The 19138-nt window shown below is 40.6% G+C and overlaps 1 protein-coding gene and 1 long non-coding RNA gene across 11 annotated transcripts in view; one reads left to right on the forward strand and one right to left on the reverse strand.

The window, feature by feature from the left end:
• Window positions 1-1837: 1837 nt before the first annotated feature.
• Window positions 1838-15152, reverse strand: LOC140700594 (uncharacterized). The gene is made up of 3 exons (XR_012079017.1): window positions 15064-15152; window positions 13188-13356; window positions 1838-2059 (listed from the first exon to the last, which is right to left on the reverse strand). It is a non-coding gene; the product is annotated as an uncharacterized lncRNA (long non-coding RNA).
• Window positions 15153-15214: 62 nt separating this feature from the next.
• The window catches only part of LDB2 (LIM domain binding 2), a 377068-nt gene continuing 373144 nt past the window's right edge, over window positions 15215-19138 (forward strand). For 6 of the 10 annotated variants that reach the window (XM_072945901.1, XM_072945921.1, XM_072945916.1 and 3 more), the window contains exons 1-2: window positions 15215-15393; window positions 18791-18926. The gene's annotated coding sequence lies outside the window, so the exon portion shown is untranslated. The remainder of the gene's footprint in view (window positions 15394-18790; window positions 18927-19138) is intronic. The other 4 variants (XM_072945909.1, XM_072945929.1, XM_072945906.1 and 1 more) reach the window with 1 other exon arrangement.

A 19138-nucleotide genomic window follows, 5' to 3' on the forward strand; every position in this document is an offset into this window, starting at 1 on the left:
ACCTCATGCGTGCTAAGCATGTGCTCTACCACTGAGCTATACTCTCCCCCTAGGTATTCTTTTTAATTCTGCATTTTGCTTGGGATTTGTATTAACTTCTTGTGCTTGAGAATATGTGCATAAAACCTCTGAGAACCCTACTGCAGACCCTCAGTGTGGCGCTGCCTTCCTCAAAGCATAACAAGGTCTTTGGCTTCCTCTTTAAAATTTGACTTAAAACTAGAGAAACAGAAACTTTCATAAACTATTTGAGCTAGAAGGAAATGTAGAAGTGAGGTTAAATGGTCAAACGTCTGTCTCATTTCACAGACAGTCGCTGGGCTGGTGGGTGGTTCTTTCCAAGCCAGCAACATTGGTCTCGATGCCTGGATTCAAGTCCCAGCTGCTCCCCTGGGCAAAGTATTTAACTTCTCTGAGCCTCAGTTTCCGGGTCGGAAATGGGTTTGAACCAGTACCCTCTTCATCAAGCATCTTAGAGATGAAATGAGCTGAGTCACTTGAGGACCAAGCACTGTTCACAGCTGCTAGTGTTGGTGGCAGAACTGGACGCGGGATGCAGGGCTCTTTCCTCCCAGTGCAGGGCTCTTCCCCCGACATCATCCAGGAAGAACTGGGGCAGCAGATGACGGATGGGCCTCTGGAATGGTGATGTGGTAGGAGGGGTGAGCAGCCATAGGGACAATCTTCCTTGTAAGTGAAGCTCAAACTGTAAGCAGAAGGTCCTGTTCCGCGATGACCCTTTCAACAGAAGAATGGGGAGGGGCAGGGTTGGGAACGTAAGTCCAAGGGAACGGAGTCCAAATGATTCTGGAAAGGAGTCATTGCGGAGGGTTGTGAGAACATCCATGAAGTAGGCACTGGCCCTGAGAAAACATGACTAAACGTGGCTAAATTTTTCTGAAATCAAGATGAAATGTAAGAATTGTAGTCATCGTGCTGGGCAGTAATGTATAGCTTCCTCGATAGTTCATGAACGCTGAAGTATAATACCAACTTGCTACTTGAAAGATAGAGAAAACACAGTAAAATTTGGCTTAAATCTGACTAGTGAAGAAATAGACATAGAACAATAATACGGATGGGTCTGGCTGGAGGCAATATTAACTGCTTTTGGGTGGTCTGAAGCATCCACGCCCACACAAACAACACACCTGTGCACACATACAAATGCACACACACACACACACACACACACATGCACACACACTAGCATATTCTCCTAAATTTCCTGGTGACCTAATGGATTAGAGAATTGGTGATGTGTTCTTGATGTATGATTTTCTAACTATATGATCCCTTTTCTTTGCTGAAATTCCTTCATTTGTAAGATCCATCATCTCATTTCTAATATTTTTTTTAAAGCAGGGCTGTCACAAAAGGGAAGCGATGTTTGTAACAATCAGCCCTGTCTTCTAATCATATTTACTATTCGATTTCAGGAAATCTTCAAGGTTCTTTTAATTTGGAGAATTTGAAGCACCCACACCTCTTGGAAGACTGTGATATACAGCCTTAATTTACTTAAAAGAACCCCTAATAGGCTCCAATAATTTGTGACCTGATACTAATTTTTATGCAACACTGAGATGGCCATTCATCCTTTTTCCCAGGGGAGTCCTGGCGGGGAGGGAGGTGCCAAGCCCCTCTAAATCACAAACAGAGTAAGTGTACAGGCTGGAGTGGTATTTCTGAAAGGAAAAAAACGTAATTCCACACCATTTCTCTTCATTGCCTTCCTTGTTGTTCAGAGGAGGCTGCTTGATGATCCCTTGGGAACAGAGAAAAGAATTTAGGGTTTAAATATAGTTTGGGATCCATAAAAAGAGGAAAAGGAATCTAAGACGCAACTCCTGTTTATTAAAGAACCGGGGAGAGGCTGAAAACAGAAGGGGAAAGGGAGGGACTAAGCCCGTCCCTTTGAAGAAACGCCATCCACATTTGAACAATTAAACCTATCATCTGCTCTCTGCAAGAATTAATCCATTAGGGTCTTCAGAATATCCCTTCTTGGGTGTGTTTTCATGACACATTTGAAGGAAGTGGTATTGAAAGTGGAGAACTGAAAAAAAAAAAAAAAAAACCTCAAAATGGAAAAATTAAAAAAAAATGCAGCATTAACCATGTTTCAAACTTTCGTGAATCAAATCTGAAATGAATATAGGAAAATATTCTCTTTCCTTTCTGCCAGAATAGACAGGCAGACAAACCCAGTTCCTCCTCTACTGGAAGGGAGGGAAGCGCATTACCACCACATTTCAGGTCTCTTCAAAAGAGTGTTGGAAACCCAGCCCCACGCGTGTGTGCTTCTGAGCGGTTGTTTTAAATGCCCCCCGGAGCCCCGACGGCTGGGTTCATGCCTGCCTGTCCGAGCCGTGCGCTCACATCTAATCCCGCAGTACAAAGCTGCCGAGCCGTACCCCCAGGAGGCTCTGAGCTCCTGGCAGAATCTTAGCTTCTCTGAATAAGATGGAAATTTATTAGGAGGAAATCATTCTGGTGTCTTCAGAAATACAACATTCCTGATAAAAATCTTGCTCCTGACAGCAGACTAACAAGCTACATTTGTTAGTGGTTTCTGTTCCCGGGGATCCGCGGTGAACGCGCTGCCCTTTTACTGCACCGTTTGAGGGAGATGCATGCAGTGACAGACATGATTCAAGTTTTTCATTTCGCAAACATTTGAGTTGGATATTGTGTGCCGTGCACTCTCCTGAATGAGCTCTGTGTGCACTGCGCTCTGCGAAGACCGGGAGCAGTGAGACACGTTCATCTCAACACCATTTGTTGAGCACCTACTATGTGCCATGGGCTCTATCATCCACGGAGAATACAAGGTGGTCTAGTGCCCACAACAAGGTATCAGTTCCTTATCAGTTCTGGACATGTCACTCCAGCTCTTAGTCTCAGTTTCCATTTCTGTAAGATGAGAAATAGAATAACTACCTACCATGTGTGTGTATCAGGTGTGTGTGTGTGTGTGTGCACGTACAATTAGATTTCTAAACATTTTACACAGTGTCTGATACATACTAGGTGCACATTAAATAATTACTACTTTAAGATACAACTCTGGCCTTCAGAGAGCTCATAGCCTGGCAAATGGATCATTTCAGATACCCGCAATCAGCCCACTGGACTTTTGCAGAAACAACACATAGATCAATTCAGACAGCGCACTACTGCACTTTTACTCACAAGATAGCATCTTAGAAAGCTGAGCTCTTATTTATTTCGGAAAATATTGTTGCAAGCTTAGTTTTCTGATTTCCTATTTAGTCGCACATTAGAAATAGCAACCCAGAAAAGCTAGAGCTTGCTAAAAGCAGGACAGAAGCTGCAATACGGAGGTATACCAGACATCTCGAGAGCCAGGGAGACGGCAACATTTGTAATGCTCCGGCCAAAGAATTCAGACACAGTAGAAGTTCTGGGGGAATCTGAAACAGAACTTAAGAGCCCTATATTACATCTCAATGCCTTAAGGACATTTCAGCACACAGATCCTACTTTGTACAATCCCATCTATGACCCACAGTTACAAACAAAATGAAGACTCAAATCTGTCCAGGGTGGTGTACTGAAGAAGACTGGGAATGTATAATTCTTTCAAGGAAAACTTAGAGCAGAACGATGCAATGTTCAACTTTGGGAACTTTAAAAGGAAATTTCCATATCTGGACAATTCACTGGTAAACTTTTCCCATTTTCCACTGTCAGGTAAATAAGATCTCATTGTATTGGAGACAGCAGTTGATCACTGCTTCAAGCAGAGTTTAGCACAAGGCGTATTTGTAAGAGAGAGAAGGGACGTGGGTTACTTTCTGCTAAATTACAGTTAACAGAACCCTCTGAGTACTCTTTGTAAACATGCAAACATAGCTACTGAATTCTTCAGGAACATGTATTAGATTCCTGTTGCTACTGTAACAGATTAACACAAACTTAGTGACTTAAAGCAACACAAATTTATTGCCTTAAGTTCAGGAATTCAGAATTCTGAAATTCATTTCACTGGGCAAAAGTCAAGATGTCGGCAGGGCTGGTTCCTTCTGAAGGCTCTGTAGGGAGCATCCGTTTCCTCACCTTTTCCAGCTTCTAGTGGCCACTGCATTCCTTGGTCCCTGGCCTCTTCCCCTGTCCTTAAAGCCAGCAGTACGACATCCTGAACTCTCTCTCCTTTCCCGCTGTTTCCAGTATCTTTTCTCTTCTGAATCAAGTCTCCCTCTGCCTCCCTCTTACAAAGACACTTGTGATTACATTTAGAGCACATTTAGGATATTCCAGAACAATCTCCCCATCTGAAGATCCATAACTTAATCATATCTGAGAAGTCCTTTTTGCTGTATAAGTAATATTCACAGGTTCCAGGAATTAAGATTTGGATATACTTGGAGACACTTATTCTGCCCCCCAAAGCTTTTAAGTAAGTAATTGCGGGTAGGGGGAACACTTCTTCCCCACCCGACCTTACCTCGCCATACCACCTTGATCTCACTCTGCTCCCTCGCTCTTTCTAGCCCAGCTGACGGGGGAAAAGTGACTTAATCTGATCAGTAAGTACGAAAAGACAAAGAGGCACTCTTGTCTCAGCTCCTTCCATGCAGTAATCTTAGCCTTAAAGACCATGTCCCCAGGGTGGGGAAGCCTAGGACCTCTGCTGTGAGCTCTGTAGTAATGATGATGTCATTTTCAGCCCTATTTTCATGACTGTTTTGTCATATTTCACAACTGGTGTAGGGCTCAGTGGAGAAGAGGAGTGTTTTCCAGGACTGTCTCCATAGTATCACATGCTAATTATTTAAACTAAAATAAGATACATTTCATAAAGCAGACTTCATAATCTTTCCCCTTAGAGATAATTACTGTGAATATTCTGAAGTACATAATTGAAATGCTTATGTATATTTAAACAATTATATATATACAATATCTGTATCCTTTTTTCACTCAATAATGTATCATGGTTATCGCTTCATGTCAAGATACAGAGATCTACTTCATTCTTTTCAGTAGTGACATCCCATTGTGTAAATACACCTCTTTTTTTTTTTTATTAAACTAACCACCTAATCTGTTAGGTTGTGCCCAAGTTTCTGCTGTTATAAAAAAATGGTACAATGAGTTTTCGTTCATAATCTCCACGGAAATTTGTTAAATTTCTTAACTTCTCGAAGAAACTGTTTTCTCAACTGTAAAATGGAGATAGTAGCAGTTATCTATCTCAGAGATTTTGGGGGAAGTAAAACAGTTAATGAATGGAAATTGGATATCAGAGTGACTGGTAGACAGTTTAATAAGTGTTAGCTACTGTTTCATTATTCTTTTCTCTGTGACTACCAAGCACCTTTCCCATAATCCTTATTGATTCTTTTGGATGACTCCTTAGAAGTAAAGCTACTGGATCAAACAGTATGTACATTTAAACAACATGATACATATTGCCAAATCCCTCAGGCATGTGAGATTGTGTTTCCATGCCCCTTTATCAATATGGGGCCATTTTCAATCTTTGAAAATCTGATTTGATAAAAAATACATCTTGTTTTATTTTGTTTAGCTGATTAATACTGAATGGCATTCTTTTTATGGCCAAGGCCTTTTTTTTTTCTTCATTTATGATTTTCATGCTTTTAAGAAAAAAAAATCTTTTTTTCATATTGACTTATAGAAGCTCTTTGTGTCTTAAAATTTTCTTGTCTTTCTAGTTCATCCATTTTATAAATATTTTCTCACAATTTTGTTTAGTCAGCAAGCCTTATTTATATTGTATTTTCAACACCTCTAAGGCTTCAAAACTTTATATGATATATTTAGAAATTCTATAGTAATAGCAATAGTCTGAATGATATTTTAACAACCAGTAAGTAATTCAAGTAAATGTTTAATTACTAAACCTCCAAAATTGAATGAATACAGTCTTTTCTCATTCATAAAGGATAAGAAATAAGTTAGTGGATAGATTTTCTTAATTTTTAGTTATTTTCCTTTAGCTCACTAACTTATTGGCTAGTGAGAACTAGCAAACAACAAAACAAACGAAGAGTAGGAAACACATACTAAAGAGAGAATTCAGAAACCGTCATGCTTAGTTAGATGGTTATGCATTTTCACAGATATATGTGCTTCTTGGAGTGTTTTTATTTTGTCGGTTTATCTTGGAGTTTATATATATAGTGTATATATTCTTATAGCATATATCCTTTTTAATATTCATTTATTCATTTATTCAATTAGTGTTCATTGAGCACCTATAATGAGCTAGGCTTGCATCTATGGTATACATTTTTCACAGTGTAGTGGATTGAGCTCCGGGCTTCTGAATCTTTCCTGTCATGATTAGCAGTGGGGAGAGTGTAGCTCAGTGGTTAGAGTACATGCTTAGCATGCATGAGGTCTTGGGTTCAATCCCCAGTACCTCCATTAAACAAATAAATAAACCTAATTACCGACCCCCCCCCCAAAACAAGCAACAACAAAAAACCCACAATTAGTTTCTTTTCCTCTGTTCTCTCACTGTGGGTCAGTTTTTTCCTATATTGCATGATTTTGTTCCCTTCTGCCATGCATCAAAGACACATTCTGAGTACATTGTAAACTTCCCAGGACAGCTAAATACTCTTTTCATTGAAGCAGCTCCACAAGGCCTAGGACAGGGATTTGCTCTTGCAAAGGGCTTAATGAAAGTATTTTCATTGGGCGAACTAAAGATTTGGTGTCAGATTCTGTTGTTAGCTGCGTGACTCTTCACAAGTCACTTACCTACCTGATATTTCAGCTTCCTCATCTTCGAACATCCATTACTGACTTCTATTACAGGGACGCAGAGAGAAGGAACAGCCATGGTTTTCCTCCAGCGGGCTAGAGCAACCCTCAGTTTCTTTCTGGCTAGACAGGTCTACATTTTCATGTGATCTGTTTATTAATCTCTCTTTCCCTTTCCTTGTATTTGACACATACTGAGCATGGAGCATTATTCAAATTTCGAAGTAGCTTTTTTTTTTTTTTTTGTCTCCTTTCTATTCTGAAACTCAAAGGGGTTTACAGCCTGTGGAAACTTGCCCATTTAAAGTCAGTGACACCAGATGGTCCCCCAACCAAATATATAATTACTTCTGACTTGAGCTAACAAACCAGGCAGTGAACTCATGAAAAGGTAATTGTGAGACATTTGTGTTCAGATAATTTTGAAAATGACTTTTTTTTTGTAGCAAATAAATAACTGGCATTTTTGTCAATACCATAGAAATACATTTTTATTTTAGATTTTTAAAAAGTACAAAGAATATTGGAAAAAAACACCCATCATTCTACCACTCCAAGACAACTGCTATTAAATGTTCATGCTGCCATTTCAGACTTTTGTTCTATTGTTACATGTCACCTACAAGTAACTGTGTATATTTTAAACAAAACCAGAATCTCAGCATACATACTATTTCATAATCTTTTTATTCCTAACAGCATATAACAAACATCATTCTATCATTCTATGTCAATAAACATGTATCTGTTAAATTATTTTAAATTTGTAATATAATACTCCATGGTATGATGTTGGAGCTTTGAGAACACCTGCAGAAGAGCCACCATCTTTCCTACCTGAGTCGTGAGCTATTCAAGCCGTAAGTATCACCTTTATTTCTAACGAGGCTGATATTGGACAGGGCAGCCAGAAGCTGAAGATGGGGAGACTTCCTAATATTGAACCCTAGAATAATCCAGCATCTCCTAGCCAACTCCAAGCAGTGCTAGACAGGCAGGTCCTACACTGATGGGGATGGACTCCTGTGGGCATCTCATTCCTAAGAGAGAGGAGAGGGGTACTAGCTAAGCCTGTCCAATTTATTCTTCCCAAACTCACCAGTTAGAGAGGTCACCCCTCCTTTCCTATGGAAGAGTGCAGAAGGGGTCAGGAGGGGTGGAGATTATTCTAGTTGAGCTCCGTCTCCATCAGAGGAGACATTAGGAATGGGGAAGAAGCTCCCAGATACGGATGGGCCAGAATTCATATAACCAGCCTTTGTGGGACAGCTGGCTTTTTTCCAATCTTTCCATTATATCACAAATTATTTTATCTGCCCGTGGTTATTGCCCCCTACAAGTAAAGAAAGGGATGCTCAGTGAGTTTCCACATCTCATCCAGGATCACATGGTTAGTGTTGGACCTGCACTTGGAATTCAAGTTCTCCATAGTCTGAAATCCGACATCTACAAGGCAATTCAAAGGTCTCCCAGGCTGCTGCTTCAGGCAGCTATGCAAAAGCCTAAGTGGCAGAGGTGGGACTTGCTCGGTCCTAACTACAGAACAATGAGAAGATTACCCAAGTATATGATAGTCTGGTACAGACAAGCGAGCAAACATGGCGGGTGAACAATTGCTGTAGAGTGGAGTTAGGTAGGCAAGGTTCTGTGCTGCCAGCCAGCCTATAAACAGCGATGTCTGTCCTTGAAGCATCTCTGGAAAGGACTGCCCTGCTTCAGTGTAACTGACAGTGACCACACCTCATCTTCACTTCCCGTGAGATGACAAGAGAAATTACAGACATGTGTCTTCAGAGTCCAAGTCCCGGAGGCTTTTTATTGGAGACTTTGTCATAAACTATAAAGTAGAAAAAGCAGCACCCAGGTGTCAGCGATGAGACTCAGGTGGCAGGGGTTGGCAGCCCGCCTCTTACACTGCCCGGCTGATCGGAAGATGGATGTTTCATTGACAGTAAGCACTTCTGGGGTGTCACATCCCAACGAATGGATCACTCTCGTTTCCTAGCTTCTGGCCTAATGGTCTGCAGTGTGTAAGTAGTATTTCTCCTCATCTTCCTATCTCAAAGCTCTGCTTTTCTCTCTCACTTGAGACAGAGACACAATGTTGCCTTTTTGTCGAAAGTATGATATGCTTTATTTAGCTGGGATCTGCTAAAATGCTGGGGATAATTCTTTGTCCAAGCTGAGGCTTGGCTGGATTGTTTTGTAGCAAGTCTTGATTCAATGCTGGTGGTTTGATACAGGGAGAAAAACAAAACTGCCCAATAAAAGATGGAAGCAGATGGTTATGGAAAAGCAGAAGGGAGGTCTGGTTCGGAAGAAATCACAGGAAGATACAAAAGAGACATGGAGCAGGGCCATAGGGGTGGAAATGCCATAGGACTCCTGTATTTATTTATTTCTTCTTCTAGCTTGTAGACAATAGGTGCGTAGCATATGGGAGGCTTTGTGTTAAGAACAGCTTTATGTAATGTGCTTGGATGATACAAAAGGGAACAAAACATATTCCCTGTTCTCAAAGGGCTTAAAAATAAGACGTTTATAAAGTGAAACAATGTGTGATCCGCTGAGTATAATGGGACAGCTTGTTGAGATGTTAATTTGTATCTTGTTTTCACTCTATTTTCCCCTTCCTCCCAGGGAAGGGTTCTGTGGAGGAGAGGGAAGTAACCTGCTGGCCAACCTCGCCTTAGATCCTATGGGTTCTAGGAGATGAGATTAAACATAGTGAACTCATTAATATAATCAATTCAACGTTCAATTTCAATAATATTTATCGAACCAGGTATTTCATTCCTGTAGCCTCATTATTATTGCAGTAGTTGTCATTAGCATTGCCCCCATTTCAAGAGACAAGTAAACTGAGGCCCAGAGTTTAAGAAACTTGTCCCAATTCTCATTGCTAAATTAGTGGCAGAGATGGGATTTAAATCTATACTTGTCTCCATCCCAGCCACTTTCCATGGATTGAGGTTTTGGGTGTTGGGACTGCAAGCAGTTCTTTGCATTGTATCAAGAATCAGTCAAACTATTGTTCTAAGGATGTGGACTCTACAACCTAAGGATTTGAGTAGCTCATTGAGCACTCAGAATTGAGCAAAGGGAAGGCCAGGCTGGTGTGGTGAAAATAAGGTGGTTGATTGGACTTGAGTTTGATCTCACCTCCGTCTTACCTGCTCTGTCATTTTGGATCTGGTATTTCCCCTTCTGTGTCTCACTCTTCTCCTTTACAGTGAGGACACTGAACTGACAAACTCTTAAATCTCTGCCCAGTGGAAAGTGCATTGGGAAGAGGGTTCAAATTATATTTAAAAAATTGCAATTCTTGAATGTGGAATTCAGAAGGATGAGTGAACATAAGACATCAGTGTTAGAAAGGACACATTTTGTTTGGACACATGTGCTGACTTACGCATCTTCAGAAGCCTGCTAAGCAGACCAGTGCCCAGCACAAAGTTCTCAACAAATACTTATTGACGGATAGTTTACATTGTAGGAGCTGAAATTTGTCACATTTAAAAAAAAATGTGGATGCTATTAAAGTTAAATATAGAAATGAGATATTGAAGGAAACTCAGGAATCTCTAAGACTATTGATTCTCAAAATTAGGTGAATGTTCACCAATTTCCATTACTAAAATGATTGTTTCCCAAAGTATATTTTACAACATGCATGTCTTCAGGATCTTATGTGATGAAAGGGTTTTATGATCAAATAAATTTGTGGCTATTCATTCAGCCATAGTTCCTCTTAGAGATTCAGTATATATGTTAATGTATCAAAGGCCCTGAGAAGTTCTGCATAAGTAAATCTATTTAACTTCATTTACAATTCCTACCATCACCTCCTCTTATCTAAAAATATAATATTTATTTACACGTATAGAGTAAACTTTGTGAAGTACTGAATTAAATATAGCTAATCAAGGAAAAAGGGAAATGAATTAAGTAATTCCAAAGTCCTCTTTATTGTTATGATAACATTTAGGTACTATAAATGTAAATTCACACCCCCTCCTCTTTAAATATTTGGAGATAAATCTGTTATTTTACTTGATTTTTATCTAGTCAATATTTTAAAAACAATATTTGGAATTTCATTTTTAGGTTCAAAATTTTGTTTAGTTCTCTTTTGCCATTACTTTTTTGCTTTCATATAGGACTTTATAATCTAACAATGTCAAGTTATTTTTGAATACATATTGTTCCCTTTCTCTGGAAAAATAATATTAAATAATACTAAAGACAGAAGACATAAATCCACAAATTCTCGTAGACTTCTGCTTTCTAAGGAGGGTGATCCTGGAGCTGAGGAAAAATGGCATATATATGGTCATATTCTACAAACTACAGTATTACCCAAACATTGAGTCCCCATTATATTACTCTAGAAAGTTGGCAATCCTAAATGCATATAAGGTGAGCTTCTTTCATGTGTATAATTTCTAAGCACTTGGAATACAAAGCTTATCATTCCAAATTTCATGCTTTTTCAAATCTGCCAAAACATTTCACTTCTTTGTCATCTCAAACTTTGTCGCTTAGTGTTTACTGCTGAAGCTGTGCCTTCTAGAAATCCAGTCTTCCTCAAATCTCAAATTCTACTCTGAGAATTGGCCCTAAAGGGTTTTGAGACTACAGGTGGTATCTCCAGCAGCCTAAAACTGAGCACATCATCTGTCCCTTGAAATTTACTCTTGTCCCAAGTTCCTTTTTACTTGACTTGCACCACTGCTCACCAGGTATTCACTTGTCACCCACTGTTTGCCCTCGTCAGCGTTCTGAACCACAGCTTTGATTCCTTTGTACTCCTTGCCATCCCCAATGAATCAATACCTGGCCATGTCGCCCAAGTTCAATTTTTTGGTTCCATGCTCTTGTGGATTGAATCTTGTCTCCCATACATATGCATTTAGGTCCTAAACCCCAGTACCTGTGGATGTGACCTTATATAGGAATAGGACCTCTGCAGATGTAATCAAACTAAAATGAGGTCATATGGGATTAAGGTGGGCCCTAATCCCATGACTGGTGTCCTTATAAAAAGAGAGAAATTTGGACCCAGAAACAGAGACATGCAGGAAGAATGCCATGTCACTATGGAGCCAGAGATTAGAGTCTATAAGCCAAGGAACCCAAGGATGGTGGCCATCCACCAGAAGCTAGGAAGAGATAAAGATTCTCCCCTAGGACCTTCAAGGGGAGAATGGCTCTGCCAGTCTCTTGATTTTGTACTCCTAGCCTCCAGAACTGTGAGAGAATACATTCCTGTTGTTTTAAGCCAGCCAGTTTGTGATGCTTTGTTACGGCAGGCTAGGAAACCAACATACTTGTCCCCTGCTGTTCTCCTAGTTCAGGCTTCCAACACCTCTTGCCTGGATGGCCAGCTATAAACGCCACCTCCGAGATCTACCTGCTCCTGCCTTGCCTCTCTGCTTTCCAGCAAATTCCACTTTGCACATCGCCACCTGAATAATCCAACTAGGATGCACATAGATCATGGTCTTTCTCAGACTAAAACTCATTGCTCTTAAGATAAAGCCTCCACACTTTTTAACATAGCTTCTCGGCTCTCTGCCTCTTTCCTCCACCTCAGCTCACCCTCTGTTCTCAGCACATTCCCAATCTCCTAGTTGAGGGCAGTTATCATCCCTGTGGATTTCCAGAACACTCTTTACCGGCCACACATTCTACACGATATTGGAATTGCCGGTTTGTTTTTCTTCACTAGACAAGAAACAGCATGAAGAGAAGCCCTGGGCCAATCTTCATCACTGCTGTTTCCCTAGGCACAGCACTGTGCTTGGCACACAGACATGGAAACACTTATTATGTTAATTAATGCATTATCCCCTGAGTAGAGATGTGGAGACTGAGGCTCAGTGTTTGCATGAAATCCCAGATGAAATGCTGTGGGATTGCTAACATCATAGCCATTCATAGCCTCAACGTACTTAATGGAACATCTTCACAACAACTCTGAGATGGGTTGTTTTTATTACCTGCCTTTGAGGATGGAAGAACTAAAGCACAGGAGCTTTCAAGAAATTTGCCTAAGGTGGCACCACTGGTTAGCGGTGGAGCAGGAGTTTTGAACCCAGGGAGTCTGACTTCAGACTTCACAGTTTGAGCATAACTCCATTTTCCCAGGATACTTTGGGTTAAACATTCAGATCTGGTTTTGGACCAGGTTATCAGAAGGTCATGCCTTTAATTTTGTTTTCTGAGTAGATAGTCACTATGCGGTGTAAAGAAATGGGCGTTATTCATATACCGTCTGCACAATACTTTACTGAAGCCTAGATAGCAAAGTTCAAGTTCTGACCTCTCTTCATTCAATGTCACTTAATGAGTACCTACTACATATGTACCACATGCTACAATAGATGCTGGCCATACAGAGATGATCAGAACCAGGCACTGACCTCAAGAGCTTGCATTCTGAGAAGACAGTCAAGCAAATAAAAATGTTGTAATTCAAAGTGATTAATACAACCATGGATTCATCTCCAACGTAAAGAGGTGGTTTCTGGGAGGACTGGACTCATTCAATCTGGGAAAAGGGAGACAGGAAAAAAGCTTCTGGCTGTTGAGCTGTGAAAGATAAAAGAGCGTTTACCAGTAGGGAAGGGCAAGGATTTGTGAAATAATACAGTGTTTTCTCTTTCTTTTGTTATTTAATTCTAAGCAGTTTAGTAATATCAAAACAAAACAAAGAGGGCAGAGGACAGATGGAGGAAAAGCCTGGAGCCAGAAAATAATGGGGTATCTGTATCATTCTATGGAACTTGAATTTTGCCATGGCAGTGATACAGTTAGTGAAGGATTTAATGTAGAAGAGAGACACAAAGACTTTTGCTTTAAACAGATCACATGGATGGCCTGCTGGCATGATAAAAAGTGTATTATGTTTATATTACACATATGTATGTCTATTTTTTGTGTGTATGCATTTTCATGTGGTTATTTATATGTACAGGCTACGCAGACACCTCCAATATTATTCAGCTGAACTGTATGATAGTGCCATTTTTATATAAAAGGTCAAAAGCGGTCAAATATCACAATTTCAAATAGTTTGACCTGCAGTTTGTAGTGCGGTAGAACTGATTTTGAAGTAAAATACTTAGGTTTGAAGCTCATTGTCTTAGTCTGAGTTCCCTAGAACCAGACTCTGACACTGGGACTCAAGGTCAAGGAGTTTCCCGAGCAGGTAAAGGACACACTAGCTGGGGAGGTGACACAGACAAGGGAAGGCAGCCAGTAAAGGGTAGTTATCAAGCCAGCCCCTACAGAGGGCAACAAAGGCTTCCCTTCACTGAGCAAATGAGAAGGGTGAGGGGGCTGGGGTATTTATACACCTATTCCCATCAGTGGTTGTTTGAGGGCTGCTCCTTGGGGATGCTAATGGGGCACGCCTTGCTGAGAGGCAGGCAAAGTGGCCTTCCAGTCTTCAGAGAAAGCCCCCTGTGGATGAGGATCAGACACTGGCAGTTTGAAGTCAGCCAGCCTGTATTCAAACGGTAAGGCCCAAGGGACAGGGCCCACCACACCACTTACGAGCTTAATTTTTAGAGGCTAATTTTTCTTATGAGCAAAATAGAATAAATACCTACTTTACCTGGTTTTATAGGCTGAATTGTGTCCACTCCACCCCAATCCATATGTTGAATTCCTAACCATCAGTGCCTCAAAATGTGACTGTATGTAGAGATAAGGTTTAAAGAGCTAAAATAAGTCAAAATTAGGTAATACAGGGCTTCAATCCAAGGTACATGGTGTCCTTATCAGAGGAGGAGATTAGGGTATAAATACACACAGAGGGGAGACCACATGAACACCCACGGAGGAGACAGCCATCTACAAGCCAAGCAGAAAGGCCTTGGAAGAAATCAAACCTGCTAACACCTTGATTTTGAACTTCCAGCCACCAGAATCGTGAGAAAATAAATTTCTGTTGTTTAAGCCCCCAGATTGCGGCACCTTGTTATGGCAGCCCAAGCAAACTAATGTATCTAAGGAGGATTCACACACTTTACTGTGCTCTAAACAAATATTACTAATGTACTATATTTCTAGTGCATAAACATCAAAATAAAGAGCCATCTCAAAATTTTAAGAAACACTCTCACTTTTCATCTTGCCCTTCTTGTCACTAAGCTTTCATTCCTAGTCCCAGAGAAGTCCCACAGGTACAAGATGTGAAGTGAGAATCTTGAACTTATGGGATAAGCTCTTAGAATTGGGAAGTAACATACGCCTACCCACTGTATTCCTTGCAGTCAAATACAACCCACTTACAGCTAATAATATTTCTTTTCTTCATCCAAGGAGGATGCCAGAGGCAGGGTCACTTGTGTGCTCTGTAGAGAAAGCTAGCTCTGTTTCCATGGTGTCACACTAGGAATTCTGGATTGTGACTGCGGCAGGAGGAGTTCAGATATCAGGGGTGGCCAGCTGCTCTGCACCGATGCCTAAGCAAAGGGGAACTCAGATTTCCCCTGGGGATCACAGAGTCCTCCACCACAGGTGCACTCCTGGCAGAAAGACCCTGAAAGTGTGTCCTTCCACCTTGAAATACTTCTCTTGCTAATGTCTGAAATTCCGCTACTAGCAACACATTCCTTAGTGGTAGGTAATTTTTTCCCTCTCTTTCTTTACATTGAAGTATAGTTATATACGGTAAAATGTGTAGATCTAAGTGTAGAATTTGATGAGTTTTGACAGATGTATACACACCTGTGTAACCAATAGCCCACTCAAGTTAATAATTAACGATTCTGTCACCCTAGAAATTTCCCTCCTACCCTCTTCCCTTCATCTTCCCCTGACAACCATTGTTTTCACTCTGTACCTACAGGTTAATTTTGCCTGATGTTGAAATATTTAACAGAATCATACAATATACATTCTTTTGTGTAGGGCTTCTTTCATTCAACACAGTGTTTTTAAGATTCATTTATGTTGTTGCATATCACAGTGGCCTGTTCTTTTTTAATGCTGAGTAATATTCTACTACATAACATGCCACCATTTCTTTATCTGTTTTCCTGTTGGTGGACATTGAGTTGTTTATCTTATTTTATCTATTTTATTTTATTTTATTTATTTTTTACTGTTGTGAATGAAGCTGCCTTGAATCTTCTTGCACAAGTCCTTTCATGAACCGCTGCTTCCATTTCCTTTGGGAAAATGCTTTAGAGTGTCACTTTACAAAAGAATATATGCAAATGCCCAGTAAGCACATATAAAGATGTTCAACATCATTAATCATAAAACAGATGCAAATTAAAATCACTGTGAGATACCACTACATCTTACTAGAATGTCTGTATTTTATGAATATTCTCTTTGAGCATGTAAATGAATCTGGAAAGAGCGTTTTTAAAAAAATTTTTTAATGTTCTTGTTAGAAAAGTTTTGAAACACAAAAAAGTAGAAAGAAAAGTGTAATGAACTCCCATGTACCCATCCCATAAATACAACCATTATCAGCATTTTACCATAATTACCCTGTGTTGTTTTTCAACAACAACCAAGTCTTCAACACCAACTGGGTGTCCTACAATTTAATTCAGTTCTAACACTAATTACTGGGAATTAGCACAGACCTCACAAGTCTGGGGCTCGGTCCCATGGGACGGCCTCCACTTCAGATGGATCCCCAGTTTACTTGAACTTCTGCCTAGCTGACTGCAGATTCAGGGGTTCCCATGCTTGCCCCGTTTAGGTTTGATAGTCCACTGAAATGCCAAATAGAACTCAGGAAAGTGCCTTACTTACAATTGCCATTTTATTATAATGAATACAGCCCAGTAACAGGTAAATGGAGAGAGACATAGGATAAAGTGTGTGGGAGAGAGACGGCACAGAGCTCCACCCCTGCCCAGGTGTGCCATCCTCGCAGCACATCAGTGTGTTCACCAAGCTGGAAACTTCCCTGAACCCTGATGTTTTGGGTTTTTACATGGGATTTCCTCATATGAACATGATTGACTAAATCACTGGCCATTGGTAATTGAACTCAATTTCTAATCCCTCTCCCCTCCCCAAAGATTGAGGATGGGGCTGAAAGTTCTAACACTCTAATGACAGGGTTGATTCCTCGAGTGACTAGCCTCCATCCGGAAATCATCTAGGGGCACCACCATGAATCACCTCATTAATGTAAACTCAGTTGTGGTCAAGAGAGGCTCTTTATGAAAACAAGAAACAGTCCCATCAACTTAGGAAATTCCAAGGGTTTTAGGAGCTCTGTGCCAGGAACGGGGGACAAAGACCAAATACATACTTCTTCTTATACCACAAAACCCAACTATGCCTTGTTTGTATGTTTATTTTGTTGTAGTATTTTAAAGAAAATCTTTTTACATCACATTATTCTACCCTCAATTAAGGACATTTCATACACAACCAAAATACTATTTTCATCCCTAATGAACAGTAATAACATAATGTTATCTAATACGCTCTCCACACTCAGATTTCCCTAATCATCTCAAAAATAGCTTTGTTATAGGTTTACACACTGCATTTGGTTGTAATATATTTTTAAGTCTCTTTTGTCCTACCCTCTCCCTTCTTTCCCATGTCACTGACTTACTAAAGAAACCAGGTCAGTTGCCCAAAGAACCAACAATATCATTGATACCATTTTGCTTGCTTCTCTAGCTCTGTCTTTTCTTTAAATAAGAAGTTCAATCTAAAAGGCTAGGGTTCATGCTCAACATTTTTTAAAGCAAGAACACTTCATAGGTGGTGTCATTTATTTTGAAAAGCTTTTTAAAATTTTTTTATTTATTTAATCTAGTTTTTTAGTGTCTACATGTTTTCAGTTCTGGGAACCACAAAGGTAAATACCATATGTCATGGTCCTGCCATTAAAGATCTTACAGCCTCATAGGAGACAAAGGCATGTGAACCAATCAATGAAACAGTATAAGGGCCACGGAGGATTTGGGTGGGGATATAAATTCTGATGGGGCACCAAGGCTCCACGAGGACGTGAGAAATGAGCTGGCTCTGGAGGCAAGAGCAGGGTCTACCCACCAAAGGAGAGAGAGTGGGGCGGGGCATGCCGAGCTTGGGACCTGCACCTTTAAAGGAGGAGACACAGGGATTCACGGGAGCAGGTTGTGCAGGACCTCAGATGCCAAATCAAGGAATTTGGACTTTATCTTTTGAGCATTGGCAAGCCTGGGAAGGACTTTAATCGAGAGTGATTTTCAGCCTTGTGTGTATTTCCTAGTATCTTAGTGTGAAAAGACGTTCCAGAAGTTGCCCTGCCAGCCTAAAGTGGACTCCATAAGTCCTGTTTTGACTCCTCAGCATGTGGTCCCAGACAAAAGCTTGACATTTGGCATTTTAGATGTTCCGATGCCATGTTTACTCTGCCCTTTGCCCCATTAAGGGGCCTTTGTAACCATGGCAACAGTTTAGGCTCTCGATCCAGCACAATATAAAGAACAGAGATCTATTGTTCTGTGGACTATGCAGATAATAGTGTCTTCCTTTTCCCGGACTGCCCAGCGATGTTAATCAAGTTGTAGTGGCAGCAGACAACCCCACAGACCCAGCTGCCTATCCTTCAGGCCCTTTTTGCTCATTAATGATCGCAGGAGTAATCGTGCCACAAGCTCAGAGGAACCGATACACAAATGGCAGGCCCCCCCAGCTCAGGAAAACTGTGAAGGTGACTCAAAGAAAGAAACTGATTGACAGTGCTGGAGCAAAGACAGGCAGTCATATGCTGCTTCACTCTTCTTAGCTGCACATAGACGTCAGAGGCCAGGGGCAAGACCTTTACAAGATACAGCTTTCCAGCCCCTACCCATGCACATTTCCATCAAAGTGGGACTTAGGCACTAATTTTTCAAAATTCCCAGGTGACCCTAATGCAACTGAGTTTGCAAATATAGGAGAGGGAAAAAACAAACAAACAAACTTTCCTCTCCCATATTAGGTTCAGTATCTGAGGTCTGTGAATTAAACTGACAAAGAACAGTGGTGGATTTTTTTTTTTTTTGAGGCTTCAAAGAAAAGAAGTGAAAACCCCAAAGAGATGGTTGGACCCAGGGACCTATATACCATTTTAACAAAAAGTGATAAAGAGTGAAGAGGAGACTAGACAAAGGAAAGGGGAGTTTGGATCTTCCGGAGAGATGGTGAGTTGTGGGGAGAGAACTAGGCTAAATGAGTTGTTTGGTAAGGTTCGTTATGTAGACTCAAGTCTCTCCGGTGATGAGTTGTCTCCTGAGTCTATTTCCTCTTTCAGGACAAGAGAGGAAACTTTTACAAGTGTAAATTTTCTTCACAGAAGGGAATTCTATGCCCTACTTTTAGGCAGAAAGGCCAGAGAACTCCTCCTGTGTTCCCT

This window comes from Vicugna pacos, chromosome 2 (genome assembly GCF_048564905.1).
Source record: "Vicugna pacos chromosome 2, VicPac4, whole genome shotgun sequence".
In the NCBI taxonomy this organism is placed as follows: Eukaryota; Metazoa; Chordata; class Mammalia; order Artiodactyla; family Camelidae; genus Vicugna; species Vicugna pacos.